Consider the following 12,728-nt stretch of genomic DNA (forward strand, 5'->3'; position numbering starts at 1 on the left):
TTGAATTTTTTCGAATTTTCGATAATTTTACATTTTTTACCAAAGAGTCGAGACAATTTAATAAGTAAAATATTTTCCAAAAGCACAAAAATAATGAAGCTAAATCCCATAAAAGAGAGGAAAAAATGTTGAATTTTAAGAAATTCGGATTTTTGAATTTTTGATAATTTTCGATAATTTTACATTTTTTACCAAAGAGTCGAGACAATTTAATAAGTAAAGTATTTTCCAAAAGCACAAAAATAATGAAGCTAAATCCCATAAAAGAGAGGAAAAAATGTTGAATTTTAAGAAATTCGGATTTTTGAATTTTTGATAATTTTCGATAATTTTACATTTTTTACCAAAGAGTCGAGACAATTTAATAAGTAAAGTATTTTCCAAAAGCACAAAAATAATGAAGCTAAATCCCATAAAAGAGAGGAAAAAATGTTGAATTTTAAGAAAATCGGATTTTTGAATTTTTGATAATTTTCGATAATTTTACATTTTTTACCAAAGAGTCGAGACAATTTAATAAGTAAAGTATTTTCCAAAAGCACAAAAATAATGAAGCTAAATCCCATAAAAGAGAGGAAAAAATGTTGAATTTTAAGAAAATCGGATTTTTGAATTTTTGCTAATTTTCGATAATTTTACATTTTTTACCAAAGAGTCGAGACAATTTAATAAGTAAAGTATTTTCCAAAAGCACAAAAAAAATGAAGCTAAATCCAGTAAAAGAAAAGAAAAAATGTTGAATTTTAAGAAAATCGGATTTTTGAATTTTTGATAATTTTCGATAATTTCACATTTTTTACCAAAGAATCAAGACAATTTAATAAGTAAAGTATTTTCCAAAAGCACAAAAATAATAAAGCTAAATCCTATAAAAGAGAGGAAAAAATGTTGAATTTTAAGAAATTCGGATTTTTGAATTTTTGATAATTTTCGATAATTTCACATTTTTTACCAAAGAGTCAAGACAATTTAATAAGTAAAGTATTTTCCAAAAGCACAAAAATAATAAAGCTAAATCCTATAAAAGAGAGGAAAAAATGTTGAATTTTAAGAAATTCGGATTTTTGAAATTTTGATAATTTTCGATAATTTTACATTTTTTACCAAAGAGTCGAGAGTATTAAATAAGTAAAGTATTTTTCAAAAGCACAAAAATAATGAAGCTAAATCCCATTAAGGAAAGGAAAAAATGTTAAGTTTTAAGAAATTCGGATTTTTGAATTTTTTCGAATTTTCGATAATTTTACATTTTTTACCAAAGAGTCGAGACAATTTAATAAGTAAAGTATTTTCCAAAAGCACAAAAATAATAAAGCTAAATCCCATAAAAGAGAGGAATAAATGTTGAATTTTAAGAAAATCGGATTTTTGAATTTTTGATAATTTTTGATAATTTTAGATTTTTTACCAAAGAGTCGAGACTATTAAATAAGTAAAGTATTTTCGAAAAGCACAAAAATAATGAAGCTAAATCCTATAAAAGAGAGGAAAAAATGTTGAATTTTAAGAAAAACGGATTGTTGAAATTTTTCGAATTTTTTATAATTTTAGATTTTTTACCAAAGAGTCAAGACAATTTAATAACCCAGGTGCGAATTTTGGTCGGCCGCCAGAGTTGGAAGGTCGGGCGCAGGTCGGCCCATCTATGGCTGCCAATAGGTCGGCAGCCAAAGTCGGGCCGACTTTGGTTACTGTTTCCACCCAAGTTTGGGCCGACTATGGGTGCCAAAGTTTAGAGAACCTAATTTTAGTTGGTCGGGCCGACTCTGGCCTGAGTCGGGCCGATGGTGGGTTAAACTATGGCAGCCAGAGTGCAAAAAACCTAATTTCACTTGGTCGGGCCGACTCTGGCCTGAGTCGGGCCGACGGTCGGTAAAACTATGGCAGCCAGAGTGCAAAAAACCTAATTTCACTTGGTCGGGCCGACTCTGGCCTGAGTCGGGCCGATGGTGGGTTAAACTATGGCAGCCAGAGTTTAAAAAACCTAATTTCAATTGGTCGGGCCGACTCTGGCCTGAGTCGGGCCGACGGTCGGTAAAACTATGGCAGCCAGAGTGCAAAAAACCTAATTTCACTTGGTCGGGCCGACTCTGGCCTGAGTCGGGCCGATGGTCGGTAAAACTATGGCAGCCAGAGTTTAAAAAGGTTAATTTCTGTTGGTCGGGCCGACTTTGGCCTGAGTCGGGCCGATGGTGGGTTAAACTATGGCAGCCAGAGTTTAGAGAACCTAATTTTAGTTGGTCGGGCCGACTCTGGCCTGAGTCGGGCCGATGGTCGGTAAAACTATGGCAGCCAGAGTTTAAAAAGGTTAATTTCTGTTGGTCGGGCCGACTTTGGCCTGAGTCGGGCCGATGGTGGGTTAAACTATGGCAGCCAGAGTTTAGAGAACCTAATTTTAGTTGGTCGGGCCGACTCTGGCCTGAGTCGGGCCGACGGTCGGTAAAACTATGGCAGCCAGAGTGCAAAAAACCTAATTTCACTTGGTCGGGCCGACTCTGGCCTGAGTCGGGCCGACGGTCGGTAAAACTATGGCAGCCAGAGTTTAGAGAACCTAATTTTAGTTGGTCGGGCCGACTCTGGCCTGAGTCGGGCCGATGGTGGGTTAAACTATGGCAGCCAGAGTTTAAAAAACCTAATTTTAGTTGGTCGGGCCGACTCTGGCCTGAGTCGGGCCGACGGTCGGTAAAACTATGGCAGCCAGAGTGCAAAAAACCTAATTTCACTTGGTCGGGCCGACTCTGGCCTGAGTCGGGCCGACGGTCGGTAAAACTATGGCAGCCAGAGTTTAGAGAACCTAATTTTAGTTGGTCGGGCCGACTCTGGCCTGAGTCGGGCCGATGGTGGGTTAAACTATGGCAGCCAGAGTTTAAAAAACCTAATTTTAGTTGGTCGGGCCGACTCTGGCCTGAGTCGGGCCGACGGTCGGTAAAACTATGGCAGCCAGAGTGCAAAAAACCTAATTTCACTTGGTCGGGCCGACTCTGGCCTGAGTCGGGCCGACGGTCGGTAAAACTATGGCAGCCAGAGTGCAAAAAACCTAATTTCACTTGGTCGGGCCGACTTTGGCCAGAGTCGGGCCGATGGTCAGTTTGAAGTTGCAGCTTATAAAATCATTTTTGTTCTTAGGCTTTCATGTAAGCGTAGCGTAATGGTTAGCGTGTTAGACTTCGGTGCGTTAGGTTGCGAGTTCGATTCCTGCGAGCGTTAGAAATTTTAATTTGTATTTATGTGTAAGATTGCGTTTAGTGTTAAGATGTATACAATAAACAAATAAATAATGAATAATAATAATTAATAATAATAATAAATAATTAATAATTTTTTGCAATCGGTCGGCCGACTTTTGGCTGCCAAGGTCGGCACGACCAAGGTTGCCAAAGTGAATCCGACCTTCTTTCTCATGGTCGGCAAAGCTTTGGCACCCCTGGTCGGCCCGACTTTGGCAGCCATAGTCGGCCCGACCATGTCAGCCACTGGACGGCGGGTGTTACAATTCGCTAGTTCGGCCGACCTTTGGTTGCCAAGGTCGGCACGACTATCCACTTGGTCGGCGCGACCATGGCCCGACCAACTTTTCGCACCTGGGAAGTAAAGTATTTTCCACATTAAAAAGTTTGACATTAAAAAATATATAAAAAATGCCAATACTTAACCCACAAAATTAAATTTTCAAAACAAACAAATGAATGCAGATAATTTGCTAACGGAAAGGAAACTTACGATTATTATAATGTATTCAATTTTAATGGAATTTCTCGAAAATTCTGGTAAAATAAAATTCTTTGAAAGAATTCAATTTTAGAAGTAATGAATTATTCAATAAATTATTTGTTTAATTATATTAAAATAATTGAATTCTCCTAGAATTTTCTAATAAAAATTGATTTAAAAATAAATTTCAATTAAAGTTTTAGATAAGAATTGAATATTAGAAGTATTATAGGAAGAATTTTTAAAAATAATTGAATTTTGAAAGGATTTCATATTAAAATCTTTGAAAATCTGAATTTTTCATTAGAATTAATTTTTTGAAAAAGTTATGAATTGAATTTTCTTTTGAAATTATCTGCAGTTTTTATATTCTAATAGGATATTTAGTTGTTAAATAATTTCCTAATAATAGAAATTTCGTAAAATTGAATTATAGACAAATGGATTTGAAAATTCTCAAAAAACTTTTTCAAAAATTATTAAAAACAATTAATTTAAAGAAAAATTTATTGTTAAAAATTGTTGAAAATAATAATTAAATTGAAATATAATATAATTCTTACTTAAAACAAATAAATAATTTTTTATAGCCTTTGTGATAAATATACTTTCATTTGACTCTTAAATTATAATTTGTTTGAATGAAACTTTTTTTGGGCGTAAGAAAAAATTTTATTTTACACTGAAAAAAATTTATTTGATTCAAATAACTGAATATTATTAACTTATTATTAATATTAACTGTCTGTTATCAAATTAATATTTACTTTAATCAAATAATTTTGTATTTGAAATATTGTATTTGATAAATACAATAAAAAAATTTTTAAAATAAATAAAAATTTAAAAAAATAAAATTGAATTTGATTCAAGGAAAATTAATTTGAAACAAATAAAGAGTTTAGTAAGTTCTGAATGAATTATCGTTTTTTGTTGATTGGTTGGCTCTTGCGAAAATTATTAAAAATTAATTCCTTTATTTAAATTATTTCGCGAAAGTAGAAAAAAAATCTTTTCTCCATAAATCTTTTGAACTCGGAAATTTCTGAATATCTTAATTTCTTACACATTTAGAAATCACATTTCTAATGCAGTGAAAAATGTGTTTTTCTGTTTCTCTAACAAGAAATGAAGTTAGACAAGAAAAAAATATTCGAAGCAAAAATAATTCTTTTTTTGATTCTGTAAAGAAGTATTTTTTTTTTTAAATCTAGTTTTTTGTCACTTGACAAAAGATTTTTCCAAGAAAAATGTCCCAATTCTACAGTATTATTATATTTTACAAAAAAAAACATTGCTTATTTTTTTTTGGTTTCGAATTTTCTCCCTATGTCTTCAAACTATTTTAATTTACGACCAAGTGACACACATTGAAACATTGAACAGAACACGAGAGAAGTTTAGCTGTACGAGTTTATATAGATTTACGAGTTTTTGTGAAAAGCACCATCGCATATTACGAGATCATTTAAAATTCCTTTGAGCCTCGTAAAAATTTTATTTCTCTATGGTTACAAATTTTTCAATTCAAAGCAATTTGTTTCTTTTTTGCTTTTTTCCAATTTAACTAAATTTTGGGAATTTAGAATATGTTATTTTTTCCTTATTTAAAAATTTTTTTTTTCATTTTTGTCTTTGATTTTTTTTAATTGGCACACTTCGAGTTCTTGTTACGTCTAAATAGGTCTGGAAAATATTTTTTTTTTCAAGTGAGGGGGTGTTTTAGAGAAAAAAGAATAATGGACCCCATCTCCCATTTCTGTCAATAAATTTACGTTGTTTACTTGTCAAAATATAGTCTACGGTTACGTTTGGCTATAAATTTCCATTCAAAAGCCTTATTAAGAAACAAAAGTGAAAAAAAAAAATTTTGAAATACTCCGCAACTGTAAAGAAGTCGTGGGCGATATTCAATTCGGGTGCTGCAAAAATATGTAACACGAGAGAACGATTCTGTAACACTTTAGAGACCTCAATTTGCCTAGGGTTTTTAACGACTTTGGAATTTTTTTTCTTATACATTAGACAAGAGGCAGGTGATGAATCTTTATATGTACAGGAAACTTGAATATTTAAAAAAAATTACCGTTTTTGAAATTCAAAGTTATTAGCCAGAGTATTTTTAGAAGAAATCGTAGGAGAAATATTTTTTACCCTTTTTTTTCTTATTAGCGAAAGGATAATCGCATGACACTTCGATATTCTACCAAGTCCAGATGACAAAAAAAGAGTCATGAAGTACTACAGCTGCTTGCCAGACGAGCAAAAAGGTCGGAAAGACAACTTCAAGAGGCTTTAAAAGACGCCTTTGGACTTTTGGATTGTCTGGATTGATAGAATATCTCTCTTCTCTCTCTTTTTTTTTGTTTTTGATACTCGATTCAATTTAATCTTCAAAAAATATTGACAAGATTTTTCTTCTCACAAGAAAAACAATTTAAGTATTTTTGCGAAAAGAAATTTTTACATTTTTTATGCTCCATTCAAATTAATCTTCAAAAAAATATTGACAATATTTTTCTTCTCACAAGAAAAACAATTTATGTTTTTTTGCAAAAAAGATATTTTTGCACTTTTGAATTTTTTTCTGTTCAATTTAATTTAATGTTCAAAAAAATATTGACAACATTTTTCTTCTCACAAGAAAAACAATTTAAGTACCTATTTTTCCAAAAAAGATATTTTTGCACTTTTGAATTTTTTTCTGTTCGATTCAATTTAATCTTCAAAAAATATTAAGACAAGATTTTTCTTTCAACAAGAAAAACAATTTTATTGGAAGTATTTTGACGAAAAGAATTTTTTCATTATAGTTATTTTAATTACTGAGTTAATTCATTAAAATTTAATTACAGTTACGCCTGGAAAAAATATACATATTTGATTCGGAGCGAACTAAAAATTTTTTTGTTTCAAAGAAATTTAATTGTTTCAAAATAAAATTTTATTTCGTTCAAATAATATTTTATTTGTGTCTAATAAAATTTTTATTTGCAACAAATAAATAACCTTGGCTTTGAGACAAATATACTTTTATTTGATTCAAATAAATTGTATTATATTTAATAATTATGTAATTCAATAATTATTTAATTATATTTTGTTAAGATAAATTTTGTTTAGATAAATTTTTTTGTCAGTGTAATTAGACCGAAAAAAAATTTATTTGATTTAAATAAACGATTCATTTTCTATTGTTAATTATTTTATTATTTGTTAATTAATTGATTCAAGTAAATATTTATTTGGTAATAGACAAGTAATCGGTTATTTTTTTTGAATCCAGTAAATTCTTTTGTAGTCAATTTATTTATTTGAATCAAAGAAAAACTAAATAAATTATTAAAGTATTTTAAATTATTTTTAATTAAATAAATAAAATTAAATAAACGTTTGGAACTTAGAAGAATTACTTTTAAAAATACTTTTAAGAAAGTTACTTTATTCCAAAATATCACCGAAGTTTGAAAATAATTTGTTATCAAAGATTTTTTTCCTTGTGAAAAATTCTTGGAAGAGAAATCTCGTAATTTTTATCAAGAAAAAAGGATCATCATGTTAGAGTATATTAGAAAATAGACAAGTAGGTTGTCAAAAAATTTGACAAGAGTTCTTTTTTTTTTTGACATCAAGGGTCGGTGCATGAGAAAAGTATCTCTTTTTGAGTTGAAATCTTTATAAGTTTTGGAATCCCATCTTAAGTTTCTTTCTTTATTCCTCGGCTGGCTTTCTCGTTGAAAAAAAGCCTTTTGGTTTTTCTTACATTCGGTTCGTTTGACACTTGATAGTTGCCGGCGTGTGAGCACGTGTACGAACACATTTATATACGTATTACGTATTCATCTTCAAATTTAATACAGTTGAAATGACATGAGGATGAATTAACACCGAGGGGTAAAAAAAATTCTTCCTCATTCAACAAAGTCATATAATATACAGTTGACTGCACTCATTTAAAGAAATGAAAAAAATTATAAAAATAAAATTTAATTAAATTCACTTAGTTTAGTATAAAGGGCTAATTATTATTTATCAGTCATTATTTATGCAAATAAAGTTTCAGTTTTTTAATTTTTCGGTACTTTTTTGCCATACATCCAGAGAAAAATTTTATTTAAACCAAATTTTATTTATTTGAGGTAAATAAAAGTATATTTGTCACAGAGCCAATTAAATTATTTATTCAAATAAAAATATTATTCGACTCAAATTAAATTTTTGTTTGAACCAAATAAACTTTCATTTGAGTCAAATAAACTTTTATTTGAACCAAATAAACTTTTTTTTAACCAAATAAAATTTATTTAATTATAATAATTAAAAAGTATAAATTATAATTTATATAAAAAAAATTATTCGTTCGCATAATAAAGTAAAAAATAAAAAACAAAGTTGATAATTCAATCGATATTATATTTTTATTAAAAATAGGATGTAACATTTTTCCGGGAATAATAATTATAATTTTTTAGTCTATATAGTTTTTAAAATAATAAATTTTAAAGCAGAAATTTTATAGAGCGCAGGAATAAAATTCGCGATAAAATGTGAAATAAATTTTTTTTAATCGACTTTAAAGATGCATTTTTTTTTATTTGCGATTCGAAGACTCTTCTTGTAGGAACGCTGTCCATATAGATAGGATCTTTTCCATTTGATAAATCACTACCGGAAATTCCTGCAAAAAGCTCATCGCGCTCGTTCTCGCGCTCTATATGCTTAATTGGCGCAGTACCATTTACAAAACGAGAATTTTATTTCACTCTGGAAATATATATATGTACACAAATACCTCGTAGCAAATGTGATAACATCCCGCTCTCTATTTTTGTTACTTTTTTTTATTAACAATAAAATTAATTAATTATTCTTTAATTATTATTATTTATTAATTTATTAATTTTGATCTCTTTGCTTTACACTCAGAGGAAAATTTTATTTCAACAAAGAATAATTTATTTGTGTTAAATTAAAGTATTTTCGTCTAAATTATTTGCTTATTTTAATTTTTGTATTATTTTTATTTATTAATTATTTATTTATTGAATTAAATTTATATTTCTTTGAATTTATTGAATTATTTTCATAGTTTTAATTAATTTCTCAATTTTTATACTTATTATTTATTTATTTGCAAACTAAATTATTTTTTTAAATACCAATTGAAAAGAAAAAAGTCAGTCACTAATTTAAATTAGTAAACATTTTTCCTAATTCAAATTTAGTTATTAATTAATTATTAATTAAATTAAATTGAAATATTAATGAATTATTATTTATTAATAAAAATAATTGAAGTTATTAACAACTTAAAAACATTGCAGATTTCTATAAATTCATGTAAAATCTGTTTGAAATATTAAAATAACTGTGGAGAAAATAATTAATGAGAATTTGGAGCGTTTTGGATGTGTTTTAATTAATAAATGTCGTACAAATTTAGCTATTTGAGATTTATTATTTTTTAATTTCTTTTCTTTTTTTTTTGTTGTAAATATTTTAGAGTGCTTTGATGTTATATATTGCAATTCTGTGGTACTTGCGTTAAAAACAATTTATTTACGCGAATACATTTTGCCCTTGACGGCGCGCGACTCGACGAGCGCGTGCTACGCTGAGGACGAAAAACAGAGGTCTCTTTGTATAGCCTATTTATTTATCTGTCAACAATTACATTGGGATGTGGCCTACGAGAAATCACTCAAAAGGCAGGAAAAAATATCTGCACATGATGTCCAAATAATTAATTCCAATTATATAAGCTAAATTCGCGTCTTTATTTAATTAAAGTGATATATACTAAGATATTTAATATTATATATTTGCAGTTTGACATTTTTTTTTAATTTCGAAATTTTTATCATTTTACATATTTTTAATTGGCAAATTTTATTTTTTCATTTTTTTTTATCATTTTGTTAATTATGAGAATAATCTTTATATTATTAGTTTTTTTTGGTTGGATGTTCGTTAAACAGACTTTTTTTTGAAAGAAATTTACATTTGGCTGAAATATTTTGAGTTCTTAATTTTTAGCGAGATTTTTAAATTTGTTAGTTTAAATTAATTATTATAATTATTTAATTTTACATCAATTTTACGAGAATAACAAATAATTACAAAAACTTAAATTTATTCAAATAAAATTAAAAATACTCGACATTTGAATTTGAGTTTCCGTAATTTTTGTTTATTTTCACAAATATGACAAATGAGAATTTAATGATTTTTAGAACATTTCAATTTTTGCGACAAATTAAAATTAAAAATAATCCGGTTAAAATATCTTTAGCCATTAATTAATAATTTGTTCACGTATTATTAATAATTGATAAATTTTTAATTCCGTTAAATCAGAAATTTCGTAAATTAATTTGCAATTTGTATTTTCATTATTTTTTGTAAATTTGAAAATTTATTTGGAATTTAATTTCTAATAATTACATTAATAAATTAAATTAAATTAAATAAGTAAATCAATTCTATAATAAATAAATTAATTAATTTTGTAAATTAAATAAAACAATAAGTAAACATTTTTTTTCGTGAAAATTCAGATTAAATAAAATTTTAATTCTAATAAATGATCAGCTTTTATTATTTAAAAATTAGGCTAAATATAAATTATGTTTGGATAAGAATATTTGTTAATTAATCAATTAATTAGTTTATTAACAATAAAGTAAGTTTTTTTACAAGAGAAATTTTGGGAATATTAATTTGTAATTCGTATTTCGTATTTTTTTATTTGTAAATTTGTAAATTAATTACAATTAGTTAAGTTGTCAATTAATTTCGAATAGTTAAATTTGATAAATTAAATTAAACATAAATAAATAAATTAATTTTGTAAATCAAATAAATAAAAAAAGATTCTTTTTCTTGAAAACTGAGATTTAATAAAATTCTAATTCTAATTAATACAAAAAATCTTTTATTTCAAAAAAGAGTAAATATAAAGTCTATTGGATAAGAATATTTTTTAATTACTTAATTAATTAGTTTTTTTAACAATAAATTCGTTCAAGCAAAAATTTTGTAATTTAATTTGAATTTTTTTATTTGTAAAGTTGTAAATTAATTTGTAACAATTAAATTAAATATAAATAAATAAATAAATTTTGTAAATCAAATAAATTTTGTTTTTTAAAAATTAAGCTAAATATAAATTCAGTTGAATAAGAATTTTTGTTAATTAATTAATTAATAATAAATTTCGGTTAAGTAAAATTTTTTTTTTTATAAAAATTCAGTTGAAATAAATTTTTGATAAGTATGAATTATTCGGTAAATTTTTTTTTATTTGTACTGAATAATTTTTTTAATTTATTTATATTTAAAAAAAAATTATTTTTTTAGAAAAATTATTTTTATTAGAAAAATTATTTTTATTAGGTAAAAGGAAATGTTTAGGGATAGAAAAAATGAAATTAACAGTAAAATCGATATTTATTTATAATATCATGTCAAAGGACAATAAATTATAATATATAAAAAATTGGTGACAGTCAATTTTATTAAATTCATATTCATCTTTATTATGACAATGAGTAGTCATCGAGTCATCGCCGAAGGTAAAAGAAAAATACATGATATGTCTACCTGTTGGAATTTTTTTTATCCATTCTTCATTACCACTTTAGTATCATCTTCTTCTTCTTTTTCTTCTTATTTTTCTTCTTCAGCAACACCGTTGAATTCCGAACAAAATCAGCTTTCACAATGATCTCAGAATCAAATCCATCTGTCAAATCATTGTGAAAACCAGTTTCGTCTAATTGTGATGATAGGAGCTTCATTTTCCCGTTATAGATCACCAAACTTTGTTTCGTCCCCTAGAAAACACAGAAAAAAACTAATTCGTTACACAAATTCTTCTCTCTTTTGATCAAAGGGCGCAAAAAAAAATTTATGTCGTAGAACTTTTGAAAATGAACAATTAATTAATGTCAATTATTTAAATTTTAATTCTGTTAATTAATTAATTAATTAGTCAATTAATTAATAGTAATTAAAATTAATTATGTTATTAGTTAATATTAAAATTAATAATGTTTCAGTTTTAATTAAATTTTTCGTTAATTTATAATGTAGAAAAATGGTGATAGGTATTCTTCAGTTGAAATCCAGAGGGAAATTAAAATCTTAAAGCGAGTGAAAAGAGTAACAAGCGTATGCTTGTGCTTGTTGAGTAAATATTATTGGAACCATTTCATTCTTCATTATATGAAAAAGTTTTGATTTTCACATTGTAGAAATAGAAATTTATTAATACCTTTCTATTATTCTATAACTATTGGTTTGTTATTCTATTTCTGATGCTAAATTATAAATATGTTGAATTTAAAGTTTAAAGTAAAGTAAAAATAATTTGTCCTATATTAGAATTTACATTATTATTTCTATTATAAACTATAAATATTATTCACCAATTAAAATAAATTTTATTGTTTATACCATATTAATTTTTAGAATTAAAATCAGAATTTTTACAAAAATAAAAATTACGAAAACAGTAATGTTAAATAGAAAAGAATATAAAAGCTGCGTTTGCTGAATTTATTTAAAAAAATCAAATTAATTTAAATTAACATTAATAGTACCTAATAATAAATAAAACGCTAATAATACTATAGAAAATTGAGTTGAGATTGTGTAAAATTTTTACATACGTTTAGGAATTGTGATGATCATCAAAGAATGCAAGGCACGATGATTAGTGATATTCAAAAAATGTAAATCATCTTTGACCGCTAAGCGATAGGTATATTTAAATAATTACTACTAATGGAAGAAGGCAAAACTCTCATTAATACGTGAAAACAAAAAATAAAATTCAAAATTGATTTTCCTCAATTTTTCTACTTTCTTTCTTTCCTTCTTTCGTTGATTTATTTTTGACTATATAACAACTCTGTGATTCACGAGACTCAACATCCTGAAATAAGAGAGCACATTAAAACTAACACGCAGAAGTCAAGTTCACACGTCACCTTTTTGATCGTAAACATGAAAAT

This window comes from Leptopilina heterotoma, unplaced genomic scaffold (assembly GCF_015476425.1).
Source record: "Leptopilina heterotoma isolate Lh14 unplaced genomic scaffold, ASM1547642v1 Lhet_197, whole genome shotgun sequence".
In the NCBI taxonomy this organism is placed as follows: Eukaryota; Metazoa; Arthropoda; class Insecta; order Hymenoptera; family Figitidae; genus Leptopilina; species Leptopilina heterotoma.